This window comes from Podarcis bocagei (assembly GCF_964188305.1).
Source record: "Podarcis bocagei genome assembly, chromosome: 11".
Lineage (NCBI taxonomy): Eukaryota > Metazoa > Chordata > Lepidosauria > Squamata > Lacertidae > Podarcis > Podarcis bocagei.
In genome coordinates this window covers 6483572-6506005 of record NC_138136.1, presented here as the reverse complement: position 1 = coordinate 6506005, position 22434 = coordinate 6483572, and the positions used below count along the sequence as shown (strand labels likewise).

The 22434-nt window shown below is 41.6% G+C and overlaps 1 long non-coding RNA gene across 1 annotated transcript; it reads right to left on the bottom strand.

Annotated features, from left to right (window-relative positions):
• Positions 1 to 455: 455 nt before the first annotated feature.
• On the bottom strand, positions 456 to 22168 carry LOC308597906. Its single transcript, XR_014013274.1, has 3 exons — positions 21994 to 22168; positions 14623 to 14709; positions 456 to 660 (listed from the first exon to the last, which is right to left on the bottom strand). It is a non-coding gene; the product is annotated as an uncharacterized lncRNA (long non-coding RNA).
• Positions 22169 to 22434: the final 266 nt, after the last annotated feature.

The window sequence follows — 22434 nt, the reverse complement described above, 5'->3', positions numbered from 1 at the left end:
CAGAAAATAAGCTCTTCTGAAGCTCTTCCGTTTTTCAGGAGCACTGGAACCCCTTCTGACTACTTCTAAACCCGATTCCTTACCAAATGCAAAAGTGACAGCACGAGGATCGTCCAGCACTATTGACAACCTGGAAGGATGTTCAGGTTCACCTTCAAAGTGGCTTTAATGACCTGTAGCCAAAAGGGTCCCCTTGTCACCTCCAGCTTGGGGAAGTGAAATCCATTATCTGAATACAGCTCTGATTAGTTGCTTGTGATGGTGATGTATTAGACACATGCATTCCCAGCTGTATGCATGGACAACTACAGTGTCTTGCTGGCTCTTTCTGTGTGACCTATTGGTTCTTCCTATACATCCCTTTCAACAATCTCCATCCATAGCATTTTAACACCTGGAAAATACTGGAAGCACCATTTCAATTTCCACTTGATTTGACAGTTGATCCCCTCACAGATTATTCTCAACAACAAGATAGATTACAATACAATGATGTCTGAGAATTGTCTTTTGAGAGAGGAGTGGGAAGACTTGAGACCAGTGCAAGCAATATGTACTTACCAAACTGATCAATGGATCCCAGGCTGCTGATTCCCAGACCCTATCCTCAAAGCTCTTCTGGGTTTTCCATCTCCTCCAAACCCTTCGTGGCAGAATTGACTGGAATATAATCATTGTGGTCCAATTTATCTCAGGCAAGATTCTTTTATCAGACAACCATACCCTGCCCTCCAGCCAAGAGAGAGATTAGCAACATTTAAGACAGGTGAAATTAATAATGTCCCCCTTTTCATTCCTATGGCATCTCCTCAAATGCCTCTTCAAACTAGTCCTCATAAAGAGAGAGCTCACTTGCCTTTCACTGAGAATGTGAAAGAGGGTTTTTTTGTTTTGTTTTTTTATCCAAGAGGCAAGTTTGAAAGTAAGCTATAAATCTCTAGAAATAATAATTTAAAATGGCAGGACTTCCTCAGTCATAATTAGTGGATTGTGCAACCAAAGAGCAAGAATATGAACCACCGCCTGCTAGGAATAACCTTTTCCTTACTCCTCCCTCGCCTCCTCATTTTTTAAAAAATATATATTTTACCATTGCCTTTTTTAACAAGTATTTTCATTTGTCACTTTCTGCCCCTTGCCAATTTACAAGTCATGCTGAAAACTTGCAATCAGCTGAGTGGTTAGATGTTAGAAGTTGGGTATATTCTCCCAAATGCTAGTTATAAATGGTTCCAAACCATTACCAGTGATAGATTGTATGCCTTTTGCTGTTGTATGCTTTGAGAGACCAGCGAATGTAGCATTTGAGATTTTAATTTCCCTGCTATTAAGGCTTGTTAGTGTTATATATGCTTGTGTTGTCAGTTGATGCACAATCATTTTTTATCACAAATTTATTGTAGGTTTAATCTCCAAGCATTTATATTTCATCACCTCTTTTCAGCTTTCCTTTTTATGACTGCATCCTGCTGGTTAATTGTGCCCTTAGATTGTCTGTACATCATTAAAATATGGCAATTAGGTGTGCTTAGTCTTGCTATATATGACTGTATTATACTCTCAGCTAAATTGCAGTGCCACCCACCTCTACAGGTGTTTAAAACTAGCATTAAAAGGAGAATACTAAAATGCATATATGTAATCTACCAAATTTCTTCTCGGTGACCCACACACCTGCTCTGGAGCTTTGCGATATATAATCAAAAGAGTGCAGGTGCTGGCGTAATGAACAGGGCCTTTCCATTTAGTGTATTGCTGTTCTAATTCAGGAATGATGTACAGTGGCTGTGGTTGAAAAGATCTCTCTCTCTAATTATGGTGATTTCTTTGTGCTGTATTGAAGATTCGCCTTTTCATTATTTACACTCTTCTGTCTGGCTGTAATATTTCTGTCTGCCAATGACAATTACATTGCTCTTGACTGGAGCAGTTCAGCGGTGTGTGATATCTCTGAGAAGTCAGGCTGTATCACATGTCAGAAGCAAACATATTAATGTTTGAGTTGAGAAGTGCAAGTGATGTAACAAGATTAGATAGCACCAATATAAAAGACCAACTCTCAACCAACGAATAACCAAGAAACAGCTAGATGACAACTGTCAATTATTTATAGGTGCTGTCCAATGTTTTATTAATAGCTTGGAGTCTGTGCTTTCCTTGCGTCAAAACACGTGGGCCTTCTCTCCATCTCTCCCATGTTTACTGCTTGATTTAAAAGAAGCAGCGTTGTTTTCAACATACTTTGATCTCAGTTGCCACTGAACAATCATTCAGAAGAGTGCGCCCAAATCAGCTAACATTTAATCCCTTTCAGAACGGCAAAACCCATTCAGCTAGGTAAGATTTGCTACTTTTAGATAACTTCATTTATACCATCTTTTTCATTTCTTTTCCTTCTCAAGACTAGACAACAAATGACAAACAACAATAAATAATAAGGATTTGGTGCTTTCAGTGATCTGTGTCACAATTAGCAATAGTTCGGCAGGTGGAATGGCTTGCAAAATAGCACAAATCCTTTGACAAATAACGGCATTTACATTCTGCCATCATAAGAATACAGACAGCATCAGCTTCTTGCCTTGCTCTTCCTAGGGCATGGAAGGAGGTGAGTTTTCTATGGCTACCCACCTCATCGAATAAGTGGAACCCTGCACCAGCTGGTCCTAGGTAAAGGTAAAGGGACCCCTGACCGTTAGGTCCAGTCATGAATGACTCTGGGGTTGCAGCGCTCATCTCGCTTTACAGGCCGAGGGAGCCAGCGTACAGCTTCCGGGTCATGTGGGCAGCATGACTAAGCCGCTTCTGGCGAACCAGAGCAGCGCACGGAAACGCCGTTTACCTTCCTTCCAGAGTGGTACCTATTTATCTACTTGCACTTTGACGTGCTTTCGAACTGCTAGGTTGGCAGGAGCAGGGACCGAGCAACGGGAGCTCACCCCGTCACAGGGATTCGAACCGCCGACCTTCTGATCAGCAAGCCCAAGAGGGTCAGTGGTTTAACCCACAGCACCACCCGTGTCCTAGGTTCTGCTTATTAGACGAGGTGGGTGGGTCACAGCCAATCATGCTGCATTCTTGTCAGGACCCGAATCCTCTTTTATCATAGAATCGGAGAGTTGGAATGTACCCCGAAAGGTCTTCAACCCTCTGCAATGCAGGAATCTCAACTAAAGTATCCATGACAGATGGTGAATCAACCTCTGCTTAGAACCCTCCAATGAAGGAGAGTCCCCCACCTCCTGAGGGAGTCCGTTCCACTGTGAAATAGCTTCCCTTGATCTTGACACTATACTTCTGTTGCATTAGCTATTTTTGCTGCTGCGTTACCCATGTTAAGCTCGTGGTCCGCTAAGACCCCTAGATCCTTTTTGCATGTACTACTAGTAAGCCTCCTGCCAACCTAGCAGTTCGAAAGCACCCCCAAGTGCAAGTAGATAAATAGGTACCACTTCAGCGGGAAGGTAAACGGTGTTTCCGTGCACTGCTCTGGTTCGCCAGAGGCGGCTTAGTCCTCCTGGCCACACGACCCGGAAGCTGTATGCTGGCTCCCTCGGCCAATAAAGCGAGATGAGTGCCGCAACCCCAGAGTGATCCGCGACTGGACCTAATGGTCCCTTTACCTTTACTAGTAAGCCAGATGCCCTCCATCTTCTATTAGTGCATCTGGTTCTTCCTGCCTAAGTGCAGAACCTTACATTTGTCCCTATTGAAATTCATTTTGTGAGTTTGTGCCCAGTTCTCCAATCTGTTAAGGTCATCCTGAATCCCAATTCTATTGTCTGCAGCATTTGTTACCCCTCCCAGTTTAGTGTCATCTGAAAATTTGATGTGCATCCCCTCAGTTCCTTTGTCCAAGTAATTTATAAAGACGTTGAACAACAATGGGGCCAGAACAGAACCCTGCAGCACCCCATTTGTCACTTTCCCCCCAGGATGACGAGGAACCATTAATGAGTACTCATTGGGTTCAGTCAGTCAACCAACCAACCACAAATCCACCTAACAGTTACCTTGTTCAATGCACATTTTACCGGCTTCCTCGCAAGAATATCATGGGGGACTTTGTCAAATGCCTTCCTGAAGTCAAGATACGCGGGTGTTACCTGCAAGATTTTTGGGTTCTCTGCCTACCATACTGAAAGAAGGGCATAAAGACTTCCGGGGTGGCGCCATCGGTAATGGCGGATTCCCTCTGATCCGGAGGGACTGGCTCCACAGAAAACGGGTCTGTTCCACTACGGCGAAGCGGGGACCCTTTAAAAAATCACAGGCGGATGAAGCCTGTGACCATGGGACTCGGCGGGCACCTTTCGCGCCCCCCCAATTCGTAAAGGAACCCAATTATGGGCTCCGGAGCGAAGAGGGGCTAGTGGCGTGGTGCTGAGAGTCAACTGCTTCTTCCATGGAGCAAAGCCACACAGCCGTTGCCGGAGAGCGCTACCTTTTTCCTGGGACAATTTGGCTACAAAAACCCATGAGCAGATCAAATTTGGACAATTGGACTTTAAACAACGATCTGTGAGTAGAACGGAAAATTGGATTAAGAAATTCCTCTTAATTTGGCACTGAAGCGGGAAGGTCTAAACAGGAAGTCAGCCTTCTGTTTCTTGTAGATAGATTAAAGCAAAGACATGGCAAACTAGAGTTTAGAAAATCGTTTCTAAAGGATCAACTTTCATCATCTAAAACTACTGAACCCCCTTCGGAAGCAGGAGAAGAGGGGGGATTTTTTCTGGACTGTTTAAACCTGCAGAAGAGAGTGTAAAGAAAAGTAATTTTCCACCGTCTTGAACCTGGGAGTGGGGTGTCAGGACAGATGTTTTTGGGAAGTTCATTGACTATAGACAAATGTTTTTGACAGACAGTTAAAAGAAGAGAAACATAGTGATTCCATTGTTCTCTTTCGCATTTTAAAGGAACAAATATTGACCAAATATCTGAAAAAGGAAACTTTGTTGTTAGATCTGCTGTTAAAAAAGAAAAGAAAAGAATGAGATTGATACAAATAGAAGTTCTTCCCCTAGAGGGAGCTTGTGAAACTGTTATTAGATTTGAACTGGGGAGCTTCGCAGCTGCAAACAGATTAAGATCGTGGGAACACACTTCTGACCTTGCATAACAATGTATTCAGAGGCTCTGGTGCGTGCTTTCTGCAAGACAAGTGCTTTATTGGAACAGTTACATGAGAAGACGGATTTGATGACTGTTGTGATTAGAAATTTTGGACAGGTAGTGGGTATCTATATAGAGCCCACCCAGGAATCAACTCCGGAGTGTGCTTTGACAGATCAGATGAGCGAGGAGGTTGTTGCAGGACCTCGGGTGGCAGAGATGGAGGGAGCTGTGGCCCAGCAGGAACATGAGTTGTTGGATCTGACAAATGAACTTGGAAAAAGCCAGATTTGGAGAGATAGAGTTTTGTTTGGCTTGGAGATGGGGGGCTGGATAGACCCCCCTATGCAGGGATGTCTTGACTTTTCAAGTATGGCAATGGGCCATGAGGAGTTTGGGGTTGTGGGGGACCTCAACTCTGGAGGGACCTTGAAACATGCTTTTAAATACCACATGGAGTTCAGTGTGGACTATGGAAAAGGGGCTGATCTGTCAAGAAGGGACAAAAATACTGTCAAGCTGGAGTTTCCACGAGTGAAAGGACCAGGAGACAAAGTAAAGTACAGGTATAAATATGAAGAAGATCTGCAGAAGGGACATGGAAGAGACTTAAGGGCTTCGGACATAAGATTACCAGGTTAATGAACTAGATGGATGGGATAGAAAGGACTGACAAAACCCGGGACCAGGAGGAAGAGACGTTGGATGAAGATTGGAAGAAAGTTTTTAATTTTTTTTATTTAGGATTGTTTTGTAAAATTAATGAGTATTAGAAAAATGTTGGAACGAAATTATTTGGCTTTAGCAGAAATGTTAAAAAGAACTATGCAAGAATATGTTATGGTTATGATAAATTGGTATAAATAAGATTTAAGTTTTAAGTTTTAGGGTTTTTTATAGTAAGATAAGGTTAAAATAGATTAAGGTAATTTAATGACAGAATATTATGAAAAATGGGAAGGATTTGCTGTGATAATTAATAACTAGAATACAAAAAAGGGAGGTGTGAGGAGGTCAGTGAAATAAGGTAATGACAGTTAAGGATTTGAGAATATTGGATCTGTTTTTAAATTTTTGTGGTTTACTTTTGTTTTTTGATTTTGATGTGTTATGTGTTTTGGTTTTGCTTTTTGCTTTTGATTTTTATCAATTTGTATTGTTTAATTGCTGTTTGTTTTTCCCTTGTTTTTCTTCTTCTTTGTCTTTTTGTTTTTTCTGTAATTTTAAAATGCTTAATAAATATCATTTAAAAAAAATAATGAAAGAAGGGCATAGTACCTTGCCTGGCAGAGATGATTTGATACATTCTTCTCCAACTTACTTATTCAGCCTGTGGAATCGTCACCTTAGAAATTCAAGAACGCATCTTTTCTTCAGAAAAAAAATGTATTGGGGTGATTGAATTATAATAATAAACAGAATTGAAGCACTGTAACTGTAGCTATCATGTATTCCTAATTTTTAAAGTAGCACTCAGTTTTTGGTTTGAAAACTAAAGACAGCTGCTTATATTTAATTAATGTAACCATGTTTATTTACAGAAAGAAATCCCACAAAATTCAGCTAGATGTTCAAGTGCAATTAACTTAATCTAAATACTTCAAATAATTATGGGCAAAACAAACAAATTACAAAAACACATGGGGGGATTCTTGAATATCTTTAGTGAATAAACGTACCTTCCCACTTGAAATGTGAAGATTTAGACATTTTTTCTAGCCATTTCTTTTATAAGTTGTACACGATTATTCAAACAACATACTATGCCCTTTTAAAATGTTGGTGGCTTTTTCTGGGAGGGAAGTTATTGAGGGGTTGTTTTTATTTTGATTATATATTTTGTGGTTTTATATTTTGATTTTGTTCTGTGAACTGCCCTGAGACCTCCGAGTATAGGGTGGTGTGTAAATTCAATTAGCAGCAGCAACAACAACAACACATAATAAGACACCTCTCTAAAAAATACTTTTTGCTAAACACTAGGGAGAGTGTTGTTAGGGAAGAGTGTATCTCTCTGTTTTGGTTTTACTCAGTTTCTCATTTTTTTAATCTTAAGGCCAGTTTTCCATATTTCCACATCAGTTTGTGATTTTTTTTTTAAGACCTTAGGAAAACCCACCCGCATTCTAGTGCAAATTTCTCCTGATATACACATTGATTTATGCAATTTGGACCAACACACACATTTTTGTAAATCAAGTTTCCTCAGTATAAGGCATTTTGGTAGTTTATCACTTATATATACAGTACTTTTTTATGCACACATCGCAGTATACATTATTTGACTGTAGAACTGCATTGCAAAACCTAGAGAAGTGCAAATTTCTATGGATGGCTGTGTTTCGGTTTGCACTGTGTTTTAAGTAGATTTGCCTTTAAATGCTACCTGAATCAATTTTTCCTCCCATCTCTAAGTGTTGCACCCCATCTTCACTGTCTGTAACCCCCCCCCCGTGAGTTTTAATAGGCCAGGCAGCAGCAATAGCAGGCTCAATGGCATAGCCAAGGGGTGGGTGACACTCAACAAAGCAGAGAAGTACTGAGCGAAGCAGCTGTAGCCTCCATCTTTATGTTTCTGGGCCCAAAAGCAGCATACGCCATGGCCTGAGGTATTCTGGAATAGTAAGGATGGCAGAGGCTCCTGCAGAAGCTTGGAGTGGTTCTTCTTGTCAGAGTGCCGGGCTAATTTTTAAAAAGGACATTTTTTCCTGCATGCAAAGCTGGTACTCTACCACTAATTTGCTTTTCTATTTTCCTCCCTGCTATTGAATGACATCTGACAGCTAACTTCTCCCTCTCCCACCTGTTGTACAAACCAGTAATTTGTGGAGTGAATGTCTGTGTGAACAAGAAATCATTTCTGGGAAAACAGAATGAAGAAAGTGAAATGGTCACTGCTTGGCCCCAGCCCAGCTCAGGAGCTGGAATGCTCTGACATATGCAGATCAGAGTCACAGCATGTACGATCTGCCTGCCACTCCCATCAACATTATCCCAGCAAGTGAGATGAAATGGTTGCATCAGCCAGCAGACCAGGTACACAATGGCAGGATTCCTGCAAAACTTTGTGTACTCAGCCTAGGCGTAGTTCTGGCTCCCAGAAGTGGTGTCATTGCTCCGTGCTGCTGGCATAAGTACTAAATAATTTTTGAACTAACTTCTCTAATTAGGATTAGCATTAGTGACATGACCAATAAATAAATCAAGAAATTGACTCAGTAATTCAAGAATAAATCATTCTGTGAAATCACCTTATCCTGACTTCGTTTCTCGAGACCTTTCCACCAATTTTGCAATAGGTTTACTTGGATGTAAGTGCCACTGTACTCATGGGGCTTATGTTTGATTAGATATGCAAGGGCTGCACTCAATGTCCCCCCCCCCCAAGAAAACACACCTGTGTGGGATGTTTTTTAAACTTTTGAATATATAATTTGAAGGATTTTTTCAAGACATTGTTAAATATTTGTTTAAAATAATCAAAAATGGGGTTGCATAAAATGGAACTTTGGTTCTTTACATTTTGTACAAGCCTCCATCAGTCACTACTTTTCTTTTGTAAGGGTGATTAAGCGCCGTGCTTCTCAAATAAAATGAGCTGGTGCAGGAATGATCCACCCACTCTGTAAAAGTGTTTTGTTTTTTCTGTAGACATTCAACTGCTGTCCAGAATAGCAGCAGTCTCTCCAGTCAATGGCAAAAGAAGCAGCCAATTCCTCAAAATTCAAAAGGCACTGTAGAAGAGGACTTTCTTTGAGAAGCAAAATGGTGGCCACCCCAGTTCTTTGGGTCCTGAAATCATTTTACCTCACCAAAGATAAATATTTCTGAAATGAAACAGCTAATTTCAAGTTGGCTGGAACGCCTGAAAAACGACCCTTGTCAATTTTGTCCAGCCCTTATTAGGATATCTGTGGTTTGAGAGGATATACCGCTATCCTAATTAAATTACTTTATTCTGTTTTATGAAGACTGAAAGAACATGATTCCTTTTTTAAAAAACAGCATGGATCTATTTCCAATGCTTCATACAACAATGAAAGCCCATCCATTTTCAGATTGCACCATGTTTACTTCAATAAGGAAGAAAGGAAAGAAAGAAAGGAAAATATGTGCCACATATTAATAAGGCAATGTTCTTTAGAACTCTTTTATTACATTGTTCCTACACAACCTTTTCCTGATGCAATCTGCATCCCATTGAGGACAATGGCATAAGTCCCATGCATTTCAATTGAGCATATTGCACCTTTTGTGTTTGGTACCTGTGAGAAACACATATGCACTTAATCGTATGCTTTTTAAAATTGTGGTTTATATGGAAAGTGGACAGTATTGGCAGTTCAGAAGTGGCCGGTGACCATTACACTAAATGGCATTAATGATTCTGGCATGATAAGCTAGGAAAGCAAAATAAATACGCTTAATGCAGACTGAATCTCTGTGACTCTAATTGCCAGAGCATGGTGAGTCCTTTCAAATAATAAGTCCTTAAATAATGAATTGATATGGAAGAGAATAATGACACCCAGGTGTGAAACCGTAACCTGAGAGCTGAGCCACATTCTCAATGACATAATTGCCACTATTACCATTTTCAAGGTTTTGAGTCGCGGAAATTGGGCTGAAAAGTAAGAAAGAAAATACTCAGATATAGAAGTGAATGTTAAAGCAGGCGTATAGAACAAAGTCCAGACAATCTACTTGTTCATGGAAACCTTTAAAGGCATTTTAGCAAATCTGTACAAATTGAAATAGATTGCACGTTCCAGCTCTCACAAAAGCAAGCGGCAGGAACACCCATAAGTAGAATCAAAGGCAGATTCCTGCTACCATGCTCTTTAAGTAAGCTGAGGTTGGGGTAGAACTGTTGTGTAAAAAGGAAGGAAATAACGTTTTGGGGTTATAGGGGTTTTTTTTTTTAAATAAAATGCTTCCTTTATTGATTTTTTATTTATTTTTTTAAAAAAAATTACAAATAAAACAAACAAAACATATTTTAGTATTGCTGGCCACTGATGAATTCTGAGAGGGCAGAAGCTTCATGGCACTTGGGCCAAGCAGGGCCTATAAACCCTGCTGTCATAGCATTGCAAAACAGCCAACATTACATTATGTTGGGCCTTTTATAAGTGTTTATTACTGGTGGCTCATTTCATTGTCTTAAGCTGTAATTCTAATCACTTTGACCATGGCTTGTCCAAAGCATTGTGCCGTCTGGATTTGTCCAGAAACCCCCTCCTTCCTCTTCTCCCTCCTTCCTCTGTCAGCGTGGTGTAGTGGTTAAGAGCGGTGGACTCGTAATCTGGTGAACCGGGTTCGCTTCCCTGGTCCTCCACCTGCAGCTGCTGGGTGACCTTGGGCTAGTCACACTTCTCTGAAGTCTCTCAGCCCCACTCACCTCACAGAGTGTTTGTTGTGGGGGAGGAAGGGAAAGGAGAATGTTAGCTGCTTTGAGACTCCTTAAGGGGAGTGAAAGGCGGGATATCCAGTCCAAACTCCTCCTCCTCCTCCTCCTCTTCTTCTTCTTCTCCTCCTCCTCCTCCTCTGCATGTGTGATAATAGCATCAGGTTCATAGGACTGTGGAAGCCTAAAGTGTAATGATGCTTTGTAATTGGTTATCTAATGTTTACCCTGAAATAGCTCCTGCTGAGATTGATCAAGCTTACTCTTGTGTAAGTGAGCAAAGTCAGTCTGTCAATTAATCTTTACTGTTTCAACCATGGGTCACAATGGAGAACAAATAATTAAAGGAGTGGTAATAGGTGTTTTTTGTTTTTTTTTGCTTTGGGGTACTGTGCTGCTTTTATTGTAATTATCTATATGCTTTTAATAGATGCATGTGTACTTTTAATTTAATCAATATTTAATTGTTTTCTTAATTATTGGAATTTTTTCTATATTTTTATCTGTAAGCTGCCTTGAGTTACTATCAGGGGGGAAAGTGGGGTATAAATAACAGCAGCAGCAAAGTAATATATACACAATACACAATAACAATAAAATCAAAGTGATTCATCATACTACTGAAAAGGTTTAAAATTGGCTTGAACTTTTGAAGCTGCCACTGCCAACAGGGCTCTCTTATTATGAGAAGCCAGCAGGAAATAAAGGGCACCTCACATGAGTTGGATCAGGGCCTGCTTTGACATCTCCTGTATGTTTACGATTTGGCATTTAGATTCCACTTCCACATTCTCATAACAGAGGGTAAAATCCAGCACTGGAATAGGCACTTTGGTGGAAGGGATTCCCCCACCACTCTACAGCCCTTCTGGAGCAAATTTGGGTGGGTCGTACAGGGGCTGCAGAGGAGAGAAGGGTAAGGGGACTCGTGGGTTCATGCATCCCTGGGTGTTGCCCAGAGACAATAATGGCTCTCATTCCTGCTAAGAACAACATGGCCACCAGCTAAATAGTGCTTTATGGGTTGATAACAATTGTCTCATGGTGTAGAGCAGTGTTCCCCAACCTTGGGCCTCCAGCTGTTTTTGGACTACAATTCCCATCATCCTTGACCACTGGTCTTGCTAGCGAGGGATGATGGGAGTTGTAGTCCAAAAACAGCTGGAGGCCCAAGGTTGGGGAACACTGGTGTAGAGGAAGAACCACCAATTTGATGCCCTTGAGATGTTGAGGGATCCATCAGTCCCAGGCAGCAGGCCAAAGGGCGAGGGGTTAAGGGAGTTATAATTCAACAATATCTGGAGGGCCACTGGTTTCCTAGATTTAACATCAGTTAAAGTTTCTTTTTCAGCTCAATCCATTCCTTTAGGTAATTTTACAGATGTTTAAGTGAAATGCAGAATGTCTCATTACAGTTTACTTCCTTTGATTCTAAATTTCTTTCTCTTAAACATCTGTAGTCTCTTTCCCATATTACTATTAAAAAAACCTCCTATTAACTGAAGAGGTCTACAGTTGCTCTATAAATTGAGCAATACTTTTTTTTAAAAAAAAAGTCATGTTGTCATACCTTGTTTCCATTTAACAACTGCAAATATCCTTCAGTTTTAACTTGTACAGCTGATTATGTATTGCAGACATATTAAGGGACTTGGAGGGACACAAGAGCCTATTTTCAATGTTGAATTGTTCTCAAGTACTAGGAAGCTGGGCACTCAGTACTACTCTTAAGCACCTTTTGCCACCTCACTTACAAGCCCCTCTTCAAAGCAATTTATACATACAGCTAGGCTGTTTGAAGACACATTGCTTGAGGGAATAATAGTGTGATCTATAGTTTTCCACTCAGAAGAAAGTCCCACTGATTTCCATGGGGTGTAGGACTGTATAGAATTGCCGCCTTTGGTAATTTTCTTTAGCTTTATTGTATTTGTCATTCATGGCACCCCCACCCAGTATTAAATTGACTCAGATATAAAAATGTGGAAGCCAGTGTGTGTACCCAGCTCACTAGGTAAAGGTAAAGGTACCCCTGCCTGAACGGGCCAGTCTTGACAGACTCTGGGGTTTGTGCGCCCATCTCACATCTATTGGCCGGGGGCCAGCGCTGTCCGGAGACACTTCCAGGTCACGTGGCCAGCATGACAAAGCTGCATCTGGCGAGCCAGCGCAGCACACGGAACGCCGTTTACCTTCCCGCTGGTAAGCGGTACCTATTTATCTACTTGCACCCGGGGGTGCTTTCGAACTGCTAGGTTGGCAGGCGCTGGGACCGAGCAGCGGGAGCGCACCCCGCCGCGGGGATTCGAACCGCCGACCTTTCGATCGGCAAGCCCTAGGCGCTGAGGCTTTAACCCACAGCGCCACCCGCCTTTGGGCAAATCATTGTGCCTACTTCTGAAAATGGCTGTGATGATAAAATGTAGAGATTGAGAACTTTGCAGTCATTGGAGGAAATGCGGGGTAAAAAATGGCGCTGCTAATTAACTAACTAGCACAGGGGTGCCCAAACTTTTTTCAAAGAGGGCCAGATTTGATGAAGTGAACATGCGTGAGGGCCGACCAAAGTTGCTGACCTTTTTTTAGGATTTTACCCTGGGAAGGATTAAATCAATTGGTGGCCCCCGGATTAGGCCCCCCAAATGGGCTTTGGACATGCCTGAACTAGCAGACGCTGCTAGATTGGCTTTACAGTACTTGCACAGCTCCTAATGGGAAAGTGCTGGCATGAGGACACAAGAAAAGCCCCGCTGGTTGAGATCAAGGGCCTATCTAGTCCAACATTGTGATTTCATAGTGGCCAAACAAGATGCCTATGGGAAGCCTGCCACAAGCGGGACATGAAAGCAACAACAACTTTTCCCAGTTAAGGGAAAAGGTATTTAAATATACCTTTCTGAAGAAACCAGAGGCCTTTCTCCTGGGCATTGTCGGCCAATTGATGCCAAAGAAGGATAGAACTTTTTTTATGTATGCTACAACAGCAGCAAGAATACTCATTGCAAAGTATTGGAAGACACAAGATTTACCCACTCTGGAAGAATGGCAGATGAAGGTGATTGACTACATGGAATTGGCAGAAATGACTGGCAGAATCCGAGACCAGGGAGAAGAGTTGGTGAAAGAAGACTGGAAGAAATTTAAAGACTATTTACAGAAATATTGTAAAATTAATGAATGTTAGAAGGATGTTGGATAGAAACTAAGGGGTTTCCAGCTGTAATGCTTTAGGAGATACGAAAAAAATGGTTTATAAATGGGTAAAAGCTTAATGGTAAGGATTTGCTGAACTAACAAATTGAAGTGGAATACAAAGAAGGGAGGTATGAGGAGGTCTGGGGAAATAAGCGTAAGGAAGATATGTTATGGAAAATTATCTGTTTTTTAACTGTTTTTATGTTGTATTTTGTTTCTTTTTATTTTTTATTTTTTTCATTGTTATAGTTTTAAAAACTTTAATAAATATCTTTGGGGGGGGAATGAAAGCAACAACAACTACTCTGCTCATGTTCACAGCTATATCCTTTATGACTAGTAGTTTATCTTCCATGAATTGGTCTAATCTCATTCTTAAACGATCCAAAGTGGAGACCACCACTTCTCCTTGTGGTGGAGAATTCCATAATTTAGCTATGCCTTCACAGAGAGGTTCTTCTTCTCACCTGTCCTAAATCTCCCACCATTCCATTGCATTGGATGACCCCAGGTTCTAGGATTATGAGAGAAAGGGAGAAAAACTTCCCCATCTCTTCTCCACACTAAAATTAATTGTATTCACTCCTGTCATGTCCCCCTTTACCAATTATCTAAACTATAAAGCCCAAAACAATGTAACTTTTCCTCAAAGAGGAGTTGGTCTAGCTCTTCGGCAAATTTGTTTGCCCTTTTCTATACCATTTCAGCTCTATAATAGCCTCTTTTTTGAAGTGTGGTGACCAGAACAGTACAAATTGTCCCAAAATGTGGTCACGCCATAAATCTGCACAATAAGCCCACAATTCATGTGCATTTAACTTGTGCGCACTCAGCAAAAAATAAAATGAAAGGAGGCAGAAAGTGGGTGGGCATCTGGGAGAAAATATTTTGGCAATCCTACTCACCATTGCACCTAATGTGTTTTGTCTATATGCAATTTTGGCTTTAGGCATGATCCCGAGAACGTAACAACCACATAAGTTGAGGACTTCCTGTGTAATGAATAATGAAACACAAATTCAGTTGTATGCATGCAGTGTATCAAATGCAAGGTTTGAATTATGTTTAAAAATGAACCACATGTGTTCACATACACACACAAAGGGAGTGTGTATGTGGAAGTACATAGCTTGTCCCCATTTTTTTTTCTCAGGGTACAGGGTAACTACAGCAATCTTATGCACAATTACTTTCAGAGAGGTTTTACTTGAAGCCAACAAGACTGGCTTGTGCACAACTATGTCAAAATTAGAACAATTTTATCTTGTGCCAGACATCACACTCGGGTGCCAGTATAGACAGCTTTCATGCTAGCATCAGTTTGTTCCTGGAAGAGTTCATGCACTGGCATGAAAACACTGTGTTTTGGGTCCCACAATGCTCTCTTGGCTGTGATGGGGGCAAGTCATTATGTAGAGGCCATAATATCTAATGAAGGGTAGATTTCCTGCAGCGAAAGCTGAATTTAGTGATTTCATATGTTCTAATATTTACAAGATTTCAAAGAAATGTGGCTTTAGGAAGGGAACAAGGATGTAGAAAATCCTGGTTTTATTTATTATATTAGCTGAGAGTGGACTTTAGGTAACACCCTACCAGAAATATTTGCATTTGTGTCCTTCAGGTTGGATTCACTGCAGGCCAAAGGCTGTTATATGTTGACAGTCAGTATGAAAGGATGTTGATTTTGACTTAACTAAAGGGGGAAAAATCCCCAGACAATTAATGGCCTAGGAACTAGTGGAAACATGACAGGAAGTTTTCAGTAGAGAAGGCTAGAAAGTGTACGTGAGGAAGTGTTCATTAGGTAAGCTCAGTCTTAACTGAAAAAGTGGAGAAAACATACAAGAATATTTACATAGCAAGGACTCAAGATTGCTATTTGCTGGACATTTCCTAATTATTATTGCATTTTGATTTCCTTTGTATGAATTTTCCACTTGAGCCATATGAAAATATTGAATAGAATTGTAGTGGAGTCACTGGACAACAACAGTATATTGCCCTCATTTCCTGCTTTTGAGCATTTGGTTGGCACCTGTTGGAAATGGAATACTAGACTAGGTGCGGCTTTGGTCTGATCAAGACAGGTTCCTCTTATTTTCTTATGTTACACTGCAATCTGAATCAGTGTGAAATTGAAGTTGTAAGTGTTGAGCATCTGGCTATGTAAGTCATCACCACTGATCGCATTGTACAGTATATTATCAGGGTTTGTTTTCATTTTTTTACTGCAGTGCCATCTTAGGATACTATGTGCATGATACAACAAAACAACTCTGCAAACAATCCTCTTGGCTGCAAGTAAAAGTTGTCTTTTTAAGGCAACGTGGGCCACAAAACCAAAACGCACCTGGAGTTGTAGTCAGTGAACTTTTACCCAGAGTAGACCAATTGAAATTAATGGGCATAATGAACTCAAGTCCATGAATTGCAATGGATATACTCTCTGAGTAAAAGTCACTGGTCTGAGAAGCCTTTTGTAAGAGATTAACAATCAGTTCCTAAGCATATTCAGTCAGAAGTGAGTTCCATTGCTTCTTGAGGAATTCACTTCCATATATCTTAGAGTGATTGACTTGCATATGATCCAGATATAGGCATCTAAAGAACACTTTAGGCATGATTAGCAATTCAAAAGAGTGAATATGGATGATCACACTGGAGGTGGAAATCAGCGTTGTACAAAAGCCTTCATTCCATTAGTGTAAGCAATTCTTCTTGCCCTGTTCCAGTGGCTCTCCCAACCAGATTTACACAGTGGGAGAAGAGGAGGGGAAGTCCCATTACACTAGCAGGACTTGTTGCACTGGTTTCTGCTAGCACAACTTATTTGAATCAGGCCCCAGATGCTTTCCATATGGATGTACACCACCTGTAACTCTGCACCTGATCTGCATTTGCTGGAGAAAGGTGTCAGTCTCTTAGCTGCATCTTTCTTGAGTGATCACACTGATTATGTTTCTTTGAACATCTGTTGGAGTATGAAATTTTATTCCATCTTTAATCACATGTACCCATATGATGTCTAGAGGGCATGAATAAAGGCTTGAAAAGAGACGTAAATATCTTGAAAGTGCTGAAGCAATGTGAGCAGGAAGACACGGCCAGGCCAGAAGCAATATATTTTTTTTGGGGGGGGGGATTTTGGTTTTGCTGATTAGTATTAACAGGATGCCCCTTTCTGCTCTATTTTATACAATTAATCGTTCTCTGCTATTTCTCTTGAGAAATTCCGAATTATCATGGTTGATATTTTGGAAAATAAGCAAAAAGGAGAGGTCATGTATGGTGAGCTGTCATAAGTTAAGGTAAAGGTAAAGGACCCCTGACGGTTAAGTCCAGTCAAAGGCGACTATGGGGTTGCGGCGCTCATCTCACTTTCTGGCCAAGGAAGCCGGCATTTGTCCACAGACAGCTTGCCAGGTCATGGGGCCAGCAGGACTAAACCGCTTCTGATGCAATGAAGCCAGAAGCCGTCATACAGGACGTGTTTCAGCACAATGGGTCACATGTTATGCAGGTCTGGCTTATCTAAATAAAAGTCTGGTTATGGATGGGTAAAAGAAACAGACTGTGCAGAGGCTTTTTACTGTTTGAATTAGGTCTCTTAAAAAGCCACAGTATATGGTTTGTGAGGTCTGCTGTAAAGCTCAAATACCTGAGCTGGTAATCTAATTATCTGCTGTGTTCCTGAGCCATGAGATTCTCAAGGGGGAAAGATACTGGGATTGCGGGGGTGGTGGTGGGGGGGGGGATGAGAAAACAACATAAAGCCAGCCAATTAAACAGAATTTATAAACACTTTTATGAGGTTGCTTACTTGAATAGTAGTAGAGGAACAAAAAGCTGGTGGTGTGGCTGAAATGCAAAGTTCTCTCCTGGCCTGTGACTTTGTTTTGCCCCTCACTGCTAAGAACTGTGGCACACATGTGGGCCCAATCAGATTCTGCTCTTACCATTACCCCTGAAGGTAGGAAAATTTTTGAAGACTGAAATTCATTATCTCTTCATAATGTGTGTGAGAGAGACAAGAAGACCTTATGGAATCCATGAATTATCTCTAGCGTAAGTACAAATAGAATTAGTCCCCAAGGATAAATGATTTGGCAAGGCATGGCTATCATTTCATTAAAGGCCATATTGCATTCCCACACAGGAAGAATAGGTCTATTAACTTCAAACGCAGAGGACCACATGGATTAAATTAGGCCACTCTTCATGCTACAGTTTCAGATTTCATAAAGTGCAGCTTGTGGTTATATCATGTGTTTTTGATCTTAAAAGGACTGGTTGATGACTTCCCAAACACTTCAGTATTGTACTACTAGGAGCCTTTGCCAGAGTTCAACCACAGCACTTTCAAGCCTCTTGTTAATGAGACACATTTCAGTCCTGGAGCCCTCTCCACATTTTACTTTCCAATAAACAAATATTTGTGGAGTGTTTGTGGGTGGTTTAACTGTGTCAGTGCCTTACCATTACTAGCATCCTGCAAGAGGGGGGAAGCAACTGTGTGGGTTCTGGCTTTTAAAATGGAAGTAATAGTAGTCACTTATGGAGTGGGGCGGTGGCAGCGGTCTGGGTTTTAATAGAATGGCACTACAGAAGCGGACGCAGGAACAAATAGTAGGCAGTAGAAGCTAGCAAGCTGGATTCAAAGGAAGGACCAGTTTGATCTGTCCCAGACATATAATTGGTTTCTGTTGGTTTCCTTTCCCTTTCTTCTGTGCAACAATGAGTGGTGGAAACTGTGGGTGGTATGGAAGGAACGCTGTTTAATCCTTCCATAGATTCTTCAGCATCGTTTATAACACAATCCTCATAGTGTGTCATAGCTCTAGCAAATGAATGGCCAACTGTACAAAGAATGCCTTTGTCGCATAACATGGCATGTTAGCACTCCCAGGTTTTAAGTCACATTAAAAGGGCCCCTCCCCTCCCAACTGACTGTCAAAACTTCCTTTTAGCCTGGAATGTGTCACTTGTGAATGTCATTCATGCAAGTGAGAAAGTAGAAGAGGGGAATCTTTTTAAATCAAATGGGCATTCTAATCAATGTAAATTTCCAGAAGTGGAGGAATAAATTAGATAGCACTTCTATAAAAGTAGTCAAAAGCAACCGGAATATCCAACTTGTTGCTCTGAATTAATTGTGTTTTCAAACAGAAGCATGTCAGCTCAACCCTTTAACTGAACAAATCATGTAGTTCAAGAAGCCAAAGGCACTACTCTTAACGTACGGAATAACTTAGGCATATCCTAGTGATACTGCCTCACCTCAAAAAGGATTTTGAAGAGTTGGGAAAGGTTCAGAAAAGGGCCACCAAAATGATAGAGGAGATGAAGTGACTCGCATATGAAGAAAGGTCACAGCTTTCGAGACTTTTTAGAGAAAAGGCAAGTAAGAGGCAGCATGAGAGAAGCTTATAAAATTATGTGTGGCATGAAAAAAGTGAATAGAGATAAGTTGTGGCTGACTCTGGGGTTGCGACGCTCATCTCGCTTTATTGGCCGAGGGAGCCGGCGTACAGCTTCCAGGTCATGTGGCCAGCAAGACTGAGCCGCTTCTGGCGAACCAGAGCAGCGCTCGGAAACGCCGTTTACCTTCCCGCCGGAGTGGTACCTATTTATCTACTTGCACTTTGATGTGCTTTCAAACTGCTAGGTTGGCAGGAGCTGGGACCGAGCAATGGGAGCTCACCCCGTTGTGGGGATTCGAACCGCTGACCTTCTGATCGGCAAGTCCTAGGCTCTGTGGTTTAACCCACAGCGCCACCCGTGTCCCTATATTGGTTATACATCTCTGCAATTAAAACTACGGCTCACATTGTTGCTTGTATTCTTGAGGGTTCATCAGTATCAAATATATTACACCCCCTATAAACTATGTTTATGTCTGCATGTTGTATGTTTCAAATACTTAATTGAAGCAAAAAAGGTCATTTTCCTATTATAGTTTTAAGAGCTGGGTTGAGGTTGGGCCACATGGCACATTTTCCAGACCGATGCTGTTTCTGACTTTGCACACCCTGGTCCATGCATTGAGTAACTGAGTAATGTGCAGCTCTAATTCTCTTGTCTAGTTCCATAAGAGGTGACAAAAGGTGTTACCATTTGATCACATCGCATTTAACCCTGTAAACACAGAACATTTCCCCGAGTCTCCAAAAATCAGATGTAGAAACTGGCTCTGAGAGCTGAGAAGAATGCACACTTGCTTAGGAGCTTTCCATCCGCTTTGAGCCTCTTGGTTTTCTTTTTATAGAAATCTATTTCATCACTGTGTAGTGAGGCTGGCTTAGCCGCCGTGCTTTTCTCAGTGTCCTTTCAGAACTTCAGATTTTCTTTGCTTTCTCACTGCATCATTAAAGAGTCAATTAGCAACCGGATTAATAGACTAGACATCCTAAGAAAAGGCTTCAGCAGGGTTGCAGTCTTATGAATAAAGGATCATTTACCCAGCTGAATGCTGACAGACATTCACTGACCTTGAGGTGTAGATTGAAGATAAGCAGTAAAATAATTAATTTGGCTCTACTAAAACCAGGGGAAAAAATTAATCCCTGAAAGGAAAGCTTAAGTGCTTGAGTAATAAAAGGCAAGTGCCTTCAAAAGATCTGGTTTAATTGCAAGACCCTTTTGCATCCTCTAACAGCGTGTTCCTTATTTTGCCAGTGTCCAGTTGGCAGCTCTAGAGTTCTTCCACCTTTGTTGGCTCATGTTAGTTCCAACCTACAGCTAGCCTATTGCAGTGTAAATGAAAATACGCTCTTCCCTTTCTGCTTTGTAATTGCTGTGCTGGATCAGACCAGCATCTTTCCCACAGTAGCCAACAAGATGCATACAGGAAGTCCACAGTCAGGGTATGACAAAATAGAACATAAGATGATTGTGCTGGACCAGGTCAATGGCCCATTTTCTCTATGGTTACCAGACGTCCCCATTTCCCGCGGACAGTCCCCAGATTTACAAATCTGTCCCCAGACAAAATCCATCCCCAGAATGTCTCCAGATTTCATTTAATGTCCCCGGATGTATATTTTAAGTGCTGTAGATTTATTAGTAGGGAATGAATGTTGTGTGATTGGTTCAACGGCACAAGACACATCATATGGGGACTACTGGGGAGGCAAAATGGCGGGCACCATGGCAGCCAGCAGCTCCTGAAGCCAGCCAGAGCCAAGTGCACTACCAGGCTGGCTCTGGGCTGCTGAGACTGCTGCCGCCGCCGCCGTCACTGCCAAGGGGGAACTGGGGACACCCACCGTGTCAACTGGGGGAACCGCTGACCCCCCCCCCCGTGACCCAAATCGAGCTGGGAGCAAGAGCACCCGGCCACCCAGCTGACTGCCCAGTGGCGCTCCAGGGCCGACGCAGGGAGGAGGAGAGGAGAAGGAAGAGAGAGAGAGAGGAAGGAGGAAAAAGAGGGGAGCCCTGACCTTGCCATGCCATTTGAATACGAGAGGGAGAAGGGCACTGGGAGGGCAAGGACACATGGCTGAGCCCAGGCCTGATCCGAGCCTACTCCACGGCAGCCAGCGCTCCAAGAGAGCAGGTTGGGGCCCAGAGGAAGGCCACGCAACAGAGGAGGCCACAAAAGAGAAGACATTACTTCTTAATTTTTAATTTTTTTTTAAAAAAAGAACTTTTCTTTTCTTTTTTCCAAAACAAAAAGAAGTGTCCCTGGATTCTTTTTTAAAAATCTGGTGACCTTAATTTAGTCCAGCATCTTGTTCTCTCAGCGGCCTGTGGGAAGTCTGTAAGAAGTACTGGAGTGCAAAAGCACTTTCCTCTCCTGCAGCTTCCAGAAACTGGTATTCAGAAACATTTCTGCCTACGGTGGTGGGAGGCAGACCTTAGCTTTCATAGCTGATAGCCACTGTTAGCCTTCTCCTCCCTGCACAGTATTTGTCTAATCCTCTTTTAAAGCCACCCAGGATTGTGGCCACGACTGCTTTCTTGTGTGAGTGAGTTCCATAGTTTAACTATGAACTGCGTGAAGAAGTAGTTTCTCTTCTCTGCCCTGAATCTTCCAACATTCAGCTTTGCTGGATGTAAGATCCTTGGTCGTCAACCTCTTTCAGACTGTGGTTCAGATGCCCACGTGCACACACACACACTCTGTTTTTCCATGGTGTCTGTGCAAAAGTCAAATTCAGTCAAATTCAAATGTTTCATTCTCAAGTTGCATGATTTTGCATGGGCTCCTGCAAAATAAGCATCAAAGTAAAGTTTATGTTGATAGGCTGCACATAATCAAATAATTGGGATACCAGCAACATGGAAACATTGATCCCAGTCCTAGATCCTTGTGGGTCTTGAGGATTTTAAAATGGAATGACAACAAAACAATTAAAAATTCAGAGAGTACATCTGTGTACACAAATTTGATCATGGTTTTTGAAGGGATCTGCTGACTGAACTGCAAAAATAATGTATCCTGTTCATTCCAAGACTTCCATGAGACAAAACTATGAACCTCAGGCAGTCTGGAAATCATGGCTTACATAAGTTTTGGAGTTCAGTCAGTGGAGACAAATGTGATCTGTGATCTGATGATGATGGTATCTGCAGGATGCCCTCTCCTGCAGAACTCAGTGATCTGTTGGATAAGTAGGTTCTGTAGCAATTTGTAAGGTACTTTTTAGGTACTTAAATGTTATTGTGGGTTTTTAAAAAAATATTATTACATTGGTGGGAATGTTGTTTTTAAT